Raw genomic sequence first — 12,178 nt, forward strand, 5'->3', positions numbered from 1 at the left:
ATAACCTCTGGATCTGAGTTTTTTTCATCTGCAAAATAAGGAATTTGAACTACATGAACTTTAAGCTTCAGATTAATTCAACCAAAACACTGTAGTCAACAGGTATTAAAATGTCTTTATTCTATTCAGAGGACCTTATTAATTCTTTTAAAATTTATATTTCTCATCTTCTTACAGATTTATTTATGTGATCTTTTTGCAAATATTCATTACAGGCTCCAAAACACAAGATGACCTAGCACTACATGAAATTATATTTTTTCTTCCCTTAGGATACATAAAATGAACTAAACAAACTTCTCCATTTTTACCCTCAAAGAGTTCCTATGAGCCATCTTGTCATTTATTTTCAACCATCTCACATCCTCTAAGTTTGTTTCTAGTGATAATATGCATAATATGGGTCACATTCTAATAGTATGTTGGCTTAGTCACTTAATAAGCATCTTAAAGTACTAGATGTAAAAATAACATTTATAGATATTCTAAAAACTATATTTATGACCCATACTTTGACAGTGCAGTGAAAGTAAAAAGAACCAGATGATTGTGAGAGAGATTGTGGAAAATAGAAAAGTAAATTAAAATAATGCACTTGAGTTTAAAAATCAACTTCATATCATAACCTGCAAGAGGTATGGTTAAACAGCAGGTTGAAAAAAAGGGTTTATGGGTTTTAGTGGACTGTAACTTAAGTCAGCAGTCAAGGTTAATGTTAACTTGCACTACATTTTAAAGAGGAAGAGCTTCCAGGAATACGGAAGTGAAAATTCCTCTGTACTCTGCTCTAATTAGGTCACATCTGCAGTACTATGTTTTAAAAGAATATTGATAAGCTAGAAAGCAAGCACTCAAAGGAGATCAACTAGAATTGATAAAGAGCTTTAAGGTTGTATCCTGTGACAATTCTTTGAAGGACCTGGGGATGTTTAGCCTGGAAGGAGAAAACAAAGACTGGAGGGAGAGAAGTGATAGCTGTCTGGAAATATTTGAAGAGCTGTAACTTGTAAGGGTAGCAAAGTGGCAAAATAGAGCACTGGGCTTGGAATCAATAAGACTCATTTTCTTGAGTTCAAATCTGGCCTCAGACCCTTAAAAACTTTTTGACCCTGAGCAAGTCACGCCTCAGCTCAATATCTGAAAATGAAACTGAAGCTTTGTCCAGAAAACTCAAGAAGGGGTCACAAAGAATGAGACAGGACCGAAATGACTCAATATCAACAAAGACTTGAAATGAGATTAATCTTGCATTATTTGACCAGAAGGAGAAATAATGGACAGAAGTAGTAAAGATTTCAGTAAAAGACTTGGAAAGACTCAGTAAAAACTTTTTTTAACAATCAGAAATATCCAAAAGTAGAATAAGTTGCCATGTTCTGTCACAAAGTGACCTTCAAGCAGAGACCAGATGACCACTTTGCCAGTATATTATAGCAGGAATTTCTCTTTGCTATGTATTGGACTAGATAGCTGCTATCTTTCTATTTCTAAATTCTGTGAGTAGAAATTGACAATTGTGCTGTAAGAAGTGAGGGGAAAGTAAAAATAAAAGATAACTTCAGTGTTAAAATCCTAAAGATAAGATGAAAGGTACTGCTATAGATTATGAAAGAGTAAATTACAAAGGAATGCCAAAGCTATGTCCAGGGCTCCCTTCTCTAATCCCAATATGCTATTTCACTTGATGAGCTCATCAGCTCCCAAGAATTCAGTTACCATCTATACGTTGATGATTCTCAGAACTATTTATCCAGTCCTAGCCTCTTTCCTGAGCTCCAGTCTCACATCTCCAGCTGTCTATTTGGTATCTCAAATTAGATGTCCTATAGACATTTGAAATTGTCCTTAACATGACTAAAACCATAGTCATTATCTTTCTGCCAAAATCCTCCCTTCTTCTTGACTTTCCTATAAAAGAGGACACAACCATCTTCCAGGTACTCAGACACTCAACTTAGGTGACATTCTTAACTTGTCACTCTCTCACCTCCCCCATATCCAATCTGCTTCGAAGTTCTGCCAATTCTATTTTTGTAGTATGTCTCACATTACACCTCCTTCTTTCCTTTGACACTTCCAACAACCTGGTGCAGAATCTCATCACCTCACACCTGTACTATTCCAATAGCCTACTGGTTTGGTCTCCCTAATTCAGATCTCTCCTCACAGTCTATCTTCCACTTGGTTGTCAAATTTGCTGGAAGGAAAATGAAAGACTGACCATGTCTGTCTGTCTCTCTGTCTGTCTGTCATGCAAACATATTCAATGAACTCCAGTGACTCCATTATCTCCAGGATCAAAAAGAAAGTCTTTTGTTTGGCTTTTAAAGCCCTTCATGTCCTGACCCTTCATTAAATCTCCAATCTTCTTACAATTTACTCTCTTCCATGTCCTCTGATACAGAGACAATTGACCTCTTTGTTGTGGTTCACACATATCTCTCATACCTGGATCTCTCTCCCTCCTCATTTCCATATCCTGGTTTCCCTAGCTCCTAAGTGCCTAGGACCCAACTAAAATCCCACCTTCTATAGGAAACCTTTCTGATTCCCTTTAATAAGTGTTTGTTAATTTATTAAATACTTCTTGACTGAGATTGTTATTTGTAAGAGTCCTAATAATAACTGAAAATAAATAGCAACTTGTAATTTACAAAATATTTTGCAATCTAATTATGTCATATGATCAACCATTATGTGAAAGTGAAGATATATATTTTATCTCCATGTTGAATAAGGAAACTAAAACAAATTTAAATGACTTCTGTTAGGTTACACAGCTAGTAAAAAGCAGTATCAGGATTTAAGTTTAGACTATTTGTTGTTTCCATTGTTCATTGCTACCAGTTAAGAGAAAAAATAATAATCTTCATTTGTTTGTTAAGGAGTTTGAAGTGTGCCTGGTTCATTCAAGAAGCAAGATAATGTAGGCATTTAGAAATGTAGAGTGGGAACTCAGAGGCCAGGACTGGATATTTAGACTTGATCACTTCTATCCCTTGAAAATTAAATGAATTAAGGGTTTGAGGAGATCTGTGCTAAATGTATTCATACTAGAAGGACCCAGTGGTGAAAGAGAAATGAACGTTGAATGAAAGAAAAGGAATAATTACCAGAGCAAGTTGTAGGAGTTGCTATAGGGGGTACAGGACAATAAATTAACCTTAAGAGTAAGAATAAGTCTTTTATGACCAAAAGGAGAGGATAGACTTGTTGATGACACCAAGATGTGTTTAGAAAGGATAGGAAGTTGTGGAAGGAAAATGTAGCCCTGAGGGAATTCACATTGAATAATTGAAAAGTTCTCAGTGAAATAGAAAGCCAGGTCCTCTCTTTTAAGTGTTGGGGCTACAGAAGAAATGAGAAAAAGAAAACTTTTAGAACAGACACTTTGTTGAATGAGATGGGGAACTGATAAAGGTATATTGCAAAAAAGAATTGTGGAAAAAACAACAAAGGTCCCAGGTAGGGCTACACAATATATTTGTAGTAAGTGATTGCTTAGTTTCATTATTTTCTCCAGTGATGTTCAATAAAAATGGAGTAGGAGTGGGAAATCAAATGGTGGACGTAACCCATAGAACAGAAGTTTCAAATTTATTTTTTATCTTTTCTTTTTAACTAGATTGTGATTTCATTGGTGTAGATCATTAGATATAGCTAAGTGCTGAAATGTTTGGCCTGCACTCAGTAAGACATGAGTCCAAATCTAAACATACTGTATCACATACTGTGATCCTGCTCAAATCACTAAGCCTGTCTACCTCAGTTTCCCTCAACTGTAAAATGGGGATCATGATAGCACCTACATCACAAGGTTCTTATGAGGATCAAGTGAGATATCTGTAAAGCACTTAGCACAGTGCCTGACAAATAGCAGGTGCTTAATAAATATTTGTTTCCTAATCTTTACAACCTCAGGCCAGTAAGAAAAGTACCTTTTACTAATGAGAGATAGCGACTACTCTGAAACTTCCAGGCTTAGAGAACTGCCATAGCACTGAAAGAAGAGATAGTAAGAGATAACACATTAAAATTAACCATAGAAAGATTAAAATATCTAGGAGCATATCTTCCAAAACAAATCCAGAAACTATATGTACATAATTATAAAACTTTTTTATACAAATAAAGTCAGATTTAAATACTTGGAGAGATATCAATTGTTCATGGATGGGCAGAACATATGTGACTAAAATGACAATTCTACCTAAACTAATCTACTTATTCAGTGCCCTCCCAATTAAATTACCAAAAATATTTTATTGAACTAGAAAAAATAATAAAATTCATTTGGGGAAAAAAAAGGTCAAGAATACCAAAGGAAATAATGAAAAAAAATATTAAAGAAGGAGATCTAGCAGTACCAAATTTCAAACTATATTGTAAAAAAGTAATTATCAAAACTATCTGATAGTGGCTAAGAAATAGAAAAGTAGATCAGTGAAATAGAATATACATAAAGCAAACCGTTGTAAAATATTATAGTAATCTTGTGTTTGACAAAAATATAGTTCTAAGTTTTGGGAATAAGAATTCACTATTTGGTAAAAATTATTGGAAAAATTGAAAGAAATGTGACAGAAAATTTATATAGAACAATATCTTACATCTTTTATTACTAAGATAAGATCAAAATGGATACTATAATACTGCTTATCACCTGCCTTCTTTGGGAGGTAGGAGGGATGGGAGGGAGAAGAGAATAAAAAGAATGAGACATACATTTTTGGACATAGCTAATATAAGAATTTGTTTCTCTTGGATAAACATATTCATTATAATTTATTATATATTTATAATAAATCATATATGTTTATTATTGTTATGTTACATATTTTTAAATGGTAACAAAAAAATTCAAGTGATTTGTCCAGGGTCCTGTGGCCAGAGTCAAAGACTACTGTCTTAAATCTGTCTTCCTGACTAATTCTTCTGTCCAGGAGGATGCTGGATTAAGGTCAATGAAGCCAAGTGTTGTTTTTCTATATGAGAATTTGCACGTAAGAAATCAATAAATACTGAAGATTTGTTTGTTATTTTGTTGATTATCTAGACTTAAGAAGCAATTGAGAAAACAAATGGAGATGAAACTAAAAAGTGTGCCCTGTATACTTTTTTTTCAGAAAGCAGTTTATTAAATATTGACCAGTACACACATGCTTCTGCCTCATAGAAGTCAGAGAAACAATGGATTCTTGGTTAATGTTTTATGGAACATCTACTTCCTTCTCTGAGGCTCAGTTCAGAAGCCACCTCCTCATTGATAACTCAGTCAAAAAAATTCACACTCAAATAAAAATGCTAAAACAACGCTTCATCAAATTTTCTGAAAATTCTGGATCTTCCCCTTTATTGTACCATACTCCACCTTTTGTTGTACTTATTTCAATACAGAAGTAACTTTATTAGGCTATCATATATTTCTCTGTGGGGAGGAGCTATAATATTTTTTATCTTTTATTCACATAAGCTATATAAAGTACCTTTTACATAGTAGCTGCTTAATATGTGTTTCTTCGATTGGGCTGAATTTATTTGGATCAAATACAATTGAAAGTTTCCAAACATGGAATTAAGCCTGGATATGGGGGCAAATGAAATTGGAGATGAGAGTAGAAAAGGGGAAGACACTGAGGACTAGGTCAAACTATGGGTCACAATAAAGACAATGAGCAATTTTAATTCATATGATGGAGTTCAGAAAAATAGAAATACTTTTGTGACGCAGTTTTTTGTAATAAGATTGTTGTTGGAACACAGTTTGAAAGTTCCAAATTTTGGATTCAATACAATTCTAAGAAAATAGTACAATCTAAGAAACAATAATAGCTGATGTTTATGAAATGCTTTAAAGTTTGAAAATTTTTACAAATTATCTAATTTCATTTTTATGATAACTTTGAGAGAAAGGTGCTATGTTAACACCATTTAACATATGATGAAACTGAGGCAGAGAGAGAACAAATGCACTGCCTGGAGTCATATAGCTAGTAAATGTTTGGGGCCACATTTGAACTCAAGTTTTCCAGATTTCATTTAGATTCTGCCTTCCATCCACTCTGCTGCCTAACTTAAATAGATACATCCTTGAAAATGAATGACTGAAGTGGGCATGGTGGGGGAAATAGGTAATGCTTTATACTGATAATCAACAAATAATTTCTTTGTGGTTTTGGAATATATTGTATGACATAGGAAATAGGAGATTTATCTGTATAGTTATATCTTCTTAGGGTAATATATAAGTTACTTTGCATTCCTTGGGTTTAAAATATAGAGATAGAGACTGTGCTAGATAGAGAAAATAATATTGAATATTGTTTTATTTTTTTAATGCCATGGATAATCAAATAAAAATGTTATGCACATTTGGTTAATTGAGATTTTATGGATTCTCTTATTCCCTTAATAACTAAATGAATAATACATTTTTACTAATCATATCATTATATATAATTTTTAATGAATAATGATTAATTCAAATCCAAAATAAAAATAAACAGAAGACAATAAGTTCATGAACAAAGGGAATTTTTACCTTTTTGCTTCAGTTAAAATATTATCACAGTACTTATAAAAAGTAGAACTCATGTATGCCTTATTTTCCTCATTAACTTTTTTATGATATTCATTATTGAATAACCAAAACAATCTTACATTAACTCCCATAGGGAAGAGTCTTGTTTTATAGTATGTATTTTCTTAAAATATGTATATTATGGTAAATTCTTTTTCCAGGATTCCTTTCTTTTATTTTGTAGCTTTTTTTTTTTTACTTTACCTTCAAAAATATAACCATGGTTCAGAGATAGCATCTGACTATGGGAGACAGAAAACAACTGTTCCTTGAATAGTTAATTTTTCAAATATGAGCACAGATAACAGATGGCAAAAGAAAAAAGAGGACTCAAGTTGTTTCATTGTTCAGTGATAAGGATTTTTCCATCTGCTGGTTCAACACTAACTTAGTTTACATTCACTTAGAGCCAATATAATTAAAACTCCTCTTTGAAGTGAAATGCTCTAAAAAGAGGAAGAAACCTAAAGCAATTGGTTTTTAATAAGTTACATACATCCTTTAAATAGCTAGCCCTTCTCACACATGCATACAAAATGCACTTCTACACATAGATAACTTGATTAATTTAAATAAATTCCATTTGGAAAAATTTAAAGCCATCTATATTTCATGAATTCCAGGGGGATATGAAGTATTTAGCCCTTAGTCAGTAACTTAGGAAACACAATTTAGTTGGAATCAGCTAATTTAGGGGAATTTAGAAGCTCATTTAGGTAAAATATTGTTCCAATTGTAATCCATAAGTATAAATTGTATTGAAGGAAAGAGTAGAAGAATGGAAATAAATACCTTTGTGAGTCACTGTGATGATTGCCAGCAGTCAAGGCCATGTATCAAAGTGGAGTGGTTGGTTTATGAGCATTAAGGGATCAGATGGCATTGAAGCTAAGTGGAAAAAGTACTGAAACAGGAGTTGAAGAGATTGGTCATAAAATTGAAAGAGAGAAAGAAAGAGAAAAAAATTAATGAGAAGGAAGAGACCTCAATCCAATACAGGGTGCTATGAGTCCCTGGAGACAAACAACACCCTAGATCAGAGGGACCATCTATTACAAAGCTTAGGAGAAGTAAAAGATTAAAGGGACAAAGGGTAGGTAGGATAAGGCATCATGCCCTAAGATATAGAGTGATTCCCACAAACAACATAACTTCCTTCATCAATTGATAGTTCTAAGAATGAGGCATAGTTGGAAAAGAGCAAACAGAAGGAAAAAAAAAGAAGCAAAGAGAAGAGAGAATGGGGCAAGATTATCATGCAATAGCAGAAATGGTATAGAAGGAGGAATTTAAATCTGAAGTCTTAGCATTTATCTCTCATGAGCAACATAGAGTAAGTAAAGAAGGAAATTTTCATATTTGGTACCAATCAAAATACCTAATTGCTTTATAGTTTTAGGGGAGAAAATAATGAATTGCTCTAAAGGGGGAAAATGTCAAGAATTTCAAGGAAAAAAAATTTAAGAAGGAAGGAAGGGAACCTACTGGTACCAGATTCTCAAACTACACTACAAAGCAGAGACAGAATGAAAGAGGCAGAAACCTAGGAATAGACAGAGACAGAGACTAAAACAAAGGCAGTCACAGGCAGAGATAGAAACAGAAAGATAAACATTGAAATGTATAGACACAGAAACAGAGAAAGAAACAAAGATGGAGAGAGATAGACACAGAAAGGGAAAGGGAAAAGAAAAACAGATAAAGCAAACCAATACAAAAACAAAAAGGGAGTGGCAGAGACAGAGGCAGAAAGACTAAGATAAATTGATCAGCGAAAAAGGTTAAGTGCACAGCATAATAAAAGAAGGGGAAGCTAGGTGGTAAAGTGAATACAGTATTGGGTCCTGAGTAAGGAAGACCAAGTTCCAATCCAACCTCAGAAACTTACTAGCTGTGTGATCTGGAGCAAATCACTTAACCCTTATCATTTCATGTTCCTCATCTATAAAATGAGCTAGAGAAAGACAAGGAACCCCATTCCAGGCTCTTTGCCCAGAGAACCCCAAGAAGGATCATAACAAATTGGCCATTTCAAAGATGTTTTGACCAGAAATTTTTGTTGTTATTGAATAATATATTCTCGTGTTATAAGAATATATTATTCAATAACAAAAAAAAGAAAAATTTAAGTCAAATATTTGAAAATTCTGATCAAAACAGTGTAATTTGTGAGGATCAGTGCTGAAGAATGCTACTTACCTCCTGATGGAGAGTTGATAGACTAAATATGCTTTGAAACACATTTTTTTTTGACATGGCCAATGTGAGAATTTGTTTTGTTTAACTAGGAATTCTTGTTATTAAGGTTTTGTTTTCCTTCCCCAATTAGGCATGGTAGTGAGAAAGAGAAAATAAATGTTTGGTTTTTTTTTTTTCACTTAAAATACAGTTTAAATAAAAATAAATAAAGTTAAGAAGTAACCAGTTAATGGCAGGAGGCATAGAGAGAAGGTGGGAATTACTTCCCAAATAGTATTATAAAACAGGAAGACTATAGATTCTTTGAGGAGATTGAACTCATTGGAGAGGCAGTCTGCTTGACTCTCTAGCAATTTTCAATGCCTTCCCCTTAAGGGAATGGGCAAAACACATAAACTCAGAGAACTAGCATAATTTTGGAGGTCCACATATTTTTCTGCAGAGGTGAAGTTGAATGGAGAGGAAAAGAGCAGTGCTTTAACTATTTGTGGGTTTGTGTACAAATCTTTGAGTCCTTTTGATAGGTTAAATAAATGTTATTCCATCTTCAATGTGAGTGCTCGCATGGGAACTGAGGGCCCTTTCCATCCATTGTGGACAGCTAGACATGAGTCCAATTCCAACATTTACAGAGAAAAATTTGAATGGGGTCATAAGCACAAGATTATAAGTATGGAGAAACCCCCAATTTTAAACCCAAAGCTATCGTTCTGGGGCAGGAATGACTATATTTTCCTGACTTCCCTGAACAAAACAAAGCAGACATCACAAGTGGAAAAATCCACCTGCCATTTCAATTCAGTAAAGTCAAACATTTCTGCCACAAAATCAAAACATTTTGCCACAGGCTGAATAGGGAACAAGTTAAGTGTCAACTCTAGACTCTAGAACAAAAATATCTCTGTAAGAGCAGAACATTTCAAATATGTGCCACCCTTCCAATATTTTTAAAGCAAACCTAAGTACATGACCTCTTTAGAAGTGGAGAAAACAAACTGGATTATTCCTAATACACTTCACTCTGAGTTTAGTGTTCCTGGAAGATTCTGTATTGATAAGAATAGTGCTAACATGGTGTAGTGGCTGGAAAGCAAGTCATGGAGTCAGGAAGACATAAATGCACTTCCAACACATTTGTGATCTTGGGCAAATCATTGACTCTTTCAGTGCCTCAGATTCCCTCTAAAGTCATTGTATAATTTTTTAAAACAGTTTCTACACTGCATTCGTAGAAGGAGGTTCATCACTGGGGATTCTCCCCACACCCAGGGAAATAACAGAACCAGATGAAAGATGGATACACACAGACACAAAAATGAATATCTTCTTATAGCATTCATTTGTTCATTACATTTTGGGGATGGGGAGGAACTGATGTGTGATTCATTAACATATGGAACTCTCCCAAAATGAGAAAATTCCCTATACCAAAGCAGATTAGCACCTGCTCGATTTATAGCTTTGGGGAGCTACAGGGTCTTTGAGAAGTTATGGGATTTGCCTAGGATTGCACAGTCAGTATATGGTGGAAGTAGGACTTGATTCCAGTTTCTGAGGCTGGTCAGCTTTCTCCACCATGTTGCCTTTCTTGTTAATATATAACCAAAAATAATAAAAATAAAGACTTACAAGCAATTTAATGTCAAAGTTTAAACAGAAATAACTGAATTTGGCTTGATTTTTTATTGTAAGTTTAGGGCTTTTATTTTTTTTAAGAATTCCTCTTTTGTCTGTGTACTTTCTTTTGCTTTGTTCCTCAGGACACAATCATAAGCTGATACTTCCCAGAAAGCCTTGGGTCCTGGGGAGAAGGAAAGATGTGCCGGTGAAGAGCAAAGCATGTCAGAAGTAATTTAAGATTCTCTTCTGACAGAGTGACAGGTCTGGTAGATAAGGCAGAATCAACAGATGCAATATAACTGAACTTTAATAAGGTTTCTGAGTCTATCCAATATGACATTCTCATTAACAGTGAGGACAGGATGCTCTGGACTGAATCAATCAACTTTCCTTACAAATCCAAGAGACCCTCCATCCAATCCTTATTCAACCACATTTGCTAAGCACCTATTGTGTGTAAGACACTGGAGATACAGGGACAATGTACAAGTCTCTCCCTACTCTCAAGAGGCTTGTATTCTCCTGGGGGACAGAGGGATAGTCCAATATTTAAATAGTAAATAAATACAAAGTTGTCTGAATTGGACCTGTGGTTTCATTGCTTTGAAGACCCCAAGGGCAAAGAAAATATTCTTACCAATATATGTCAGTACCTCCTCTGAAATGTATAGTCTTGAGGTATCTAGAACAATAAATAGAAGGTTAAGTGATTTGACAAGCGTCACACAATTAATACATGTTATAAGTGAGACATGAGCTCACATCATCCTGTTTTCCAGACTAGCGCTATCGTGCCATATTTCCTCCCATGCAAAATATAAATATTTCTAATACAAAGTAAATGTAAAGTGATTTCAAGGCAAGATTAATAATAATTAGAATTATTAAGAATACTGAGAGGTATGAAAGTCCTTGTATGAAATAGTCTGGATTCCAAGAAACAAAAATGAAGACTTGAAATTGTTAAACCAGGACTTTGTCATATGAAGAATGAATGAATAAGTGAATGGATAATGGATGATGGATAGATGCATGGATAGATGGAAGGGTAAGTGGAAGAATAGATGGATTAAAAAGCTTTTATTAAGTTTTTACCTTGTACCAAACAGCACTTAGGGAGGAGCTGAAAGGATAGAAAGTTAATCTTTGAGCAGTACGATCTGAAAGTTGCCAGGTATATTAGGGAATAACTCTGAGAGGGAGATGATGAATTAAAGGTCAGATCTGCCAACCTCCTCCCTTCCTTCCATCCTCCCTCTTCTACCTCCCTCCTCCCTTCCCCATCAATTAGTCTACAGTTGGTATCACTGGAAGTCTGCTTTAAGTGAGTATCTTGATATAACAGACAGAAACTCTCTCTTTGATAACTTTAAATAAGGGGTTTTTTTTAGGATAAGGGGGAAAGTAGGGGAGTTGAGGGGAGAGAGGGTTTGAGGTTTCCCTAATCCTAAAATAATTCCTAAATTGGAGGATAGTGGAATAGAGTCTGGATTTTGGGAAATTGGCCAACAGGTTTGAAGATTCAGTCACTTGAATATTATAGGGAGAAACCAGAGAGCAGGACCTTTCTGTCCTTTCTCCTTTCTGTCCCAAGGGCAAGAGACCAAGGTTTTCAGTTTAACTGATCCTTCCTTCAACTGTCCTTCTCCGGTCACTATTCCATTTAGAATGTCTCCTTGATTGACAGTTGTGCAGGTCTTGCTTCTCCAGCTCTGCTGCAAGTTTTTCCAATTTTCTCTCATCCACACAGGAAGTGGAAAGAAAACCTGGTTCTGGTTT

General features: G+C 34.6%; 1 long non-coding RNA gene across 1 annotated transcript; it reads right to left on the bottom strand.

The window, feature by feature from the left end:
• Positions 1-4,542: 4,542 nt before the first annotated feature.
• On the bottom strand, positions 4,543-11,957 carry LOC130455638 (uncharacterized). The gene is made up of 4 exons (XR_008913740.1): positions 11,495-11,957; positions 11,037-11,081; positions 7,373-7,484; positions 4,543-4,985 (listed from the first exon to the last, which is right to left on the bottom strand). It is a non-coding gene; the product is annotated as an uncharacterized LOC130455638 (long non-coding RNA).
• Positions 11,958-12,178: the final 221 nt, after the last annotated feature.

The sequence above is a fragment of the Monodelphis domestica genome, chromosome 7 (assembly GCF_027887165.1).
Source record: "Monodelphis domestica isolate mMonDom1 chromosome 7, mMonDom1.pri, whole genome shotgun sequence".
Classification (NCBI taxonomy): Eukaryota; Metazoa; Chordata; class Mammalia; order Didelphimorphia; family Didelphidae; genus Monodelphis; species Monodelphis domestica.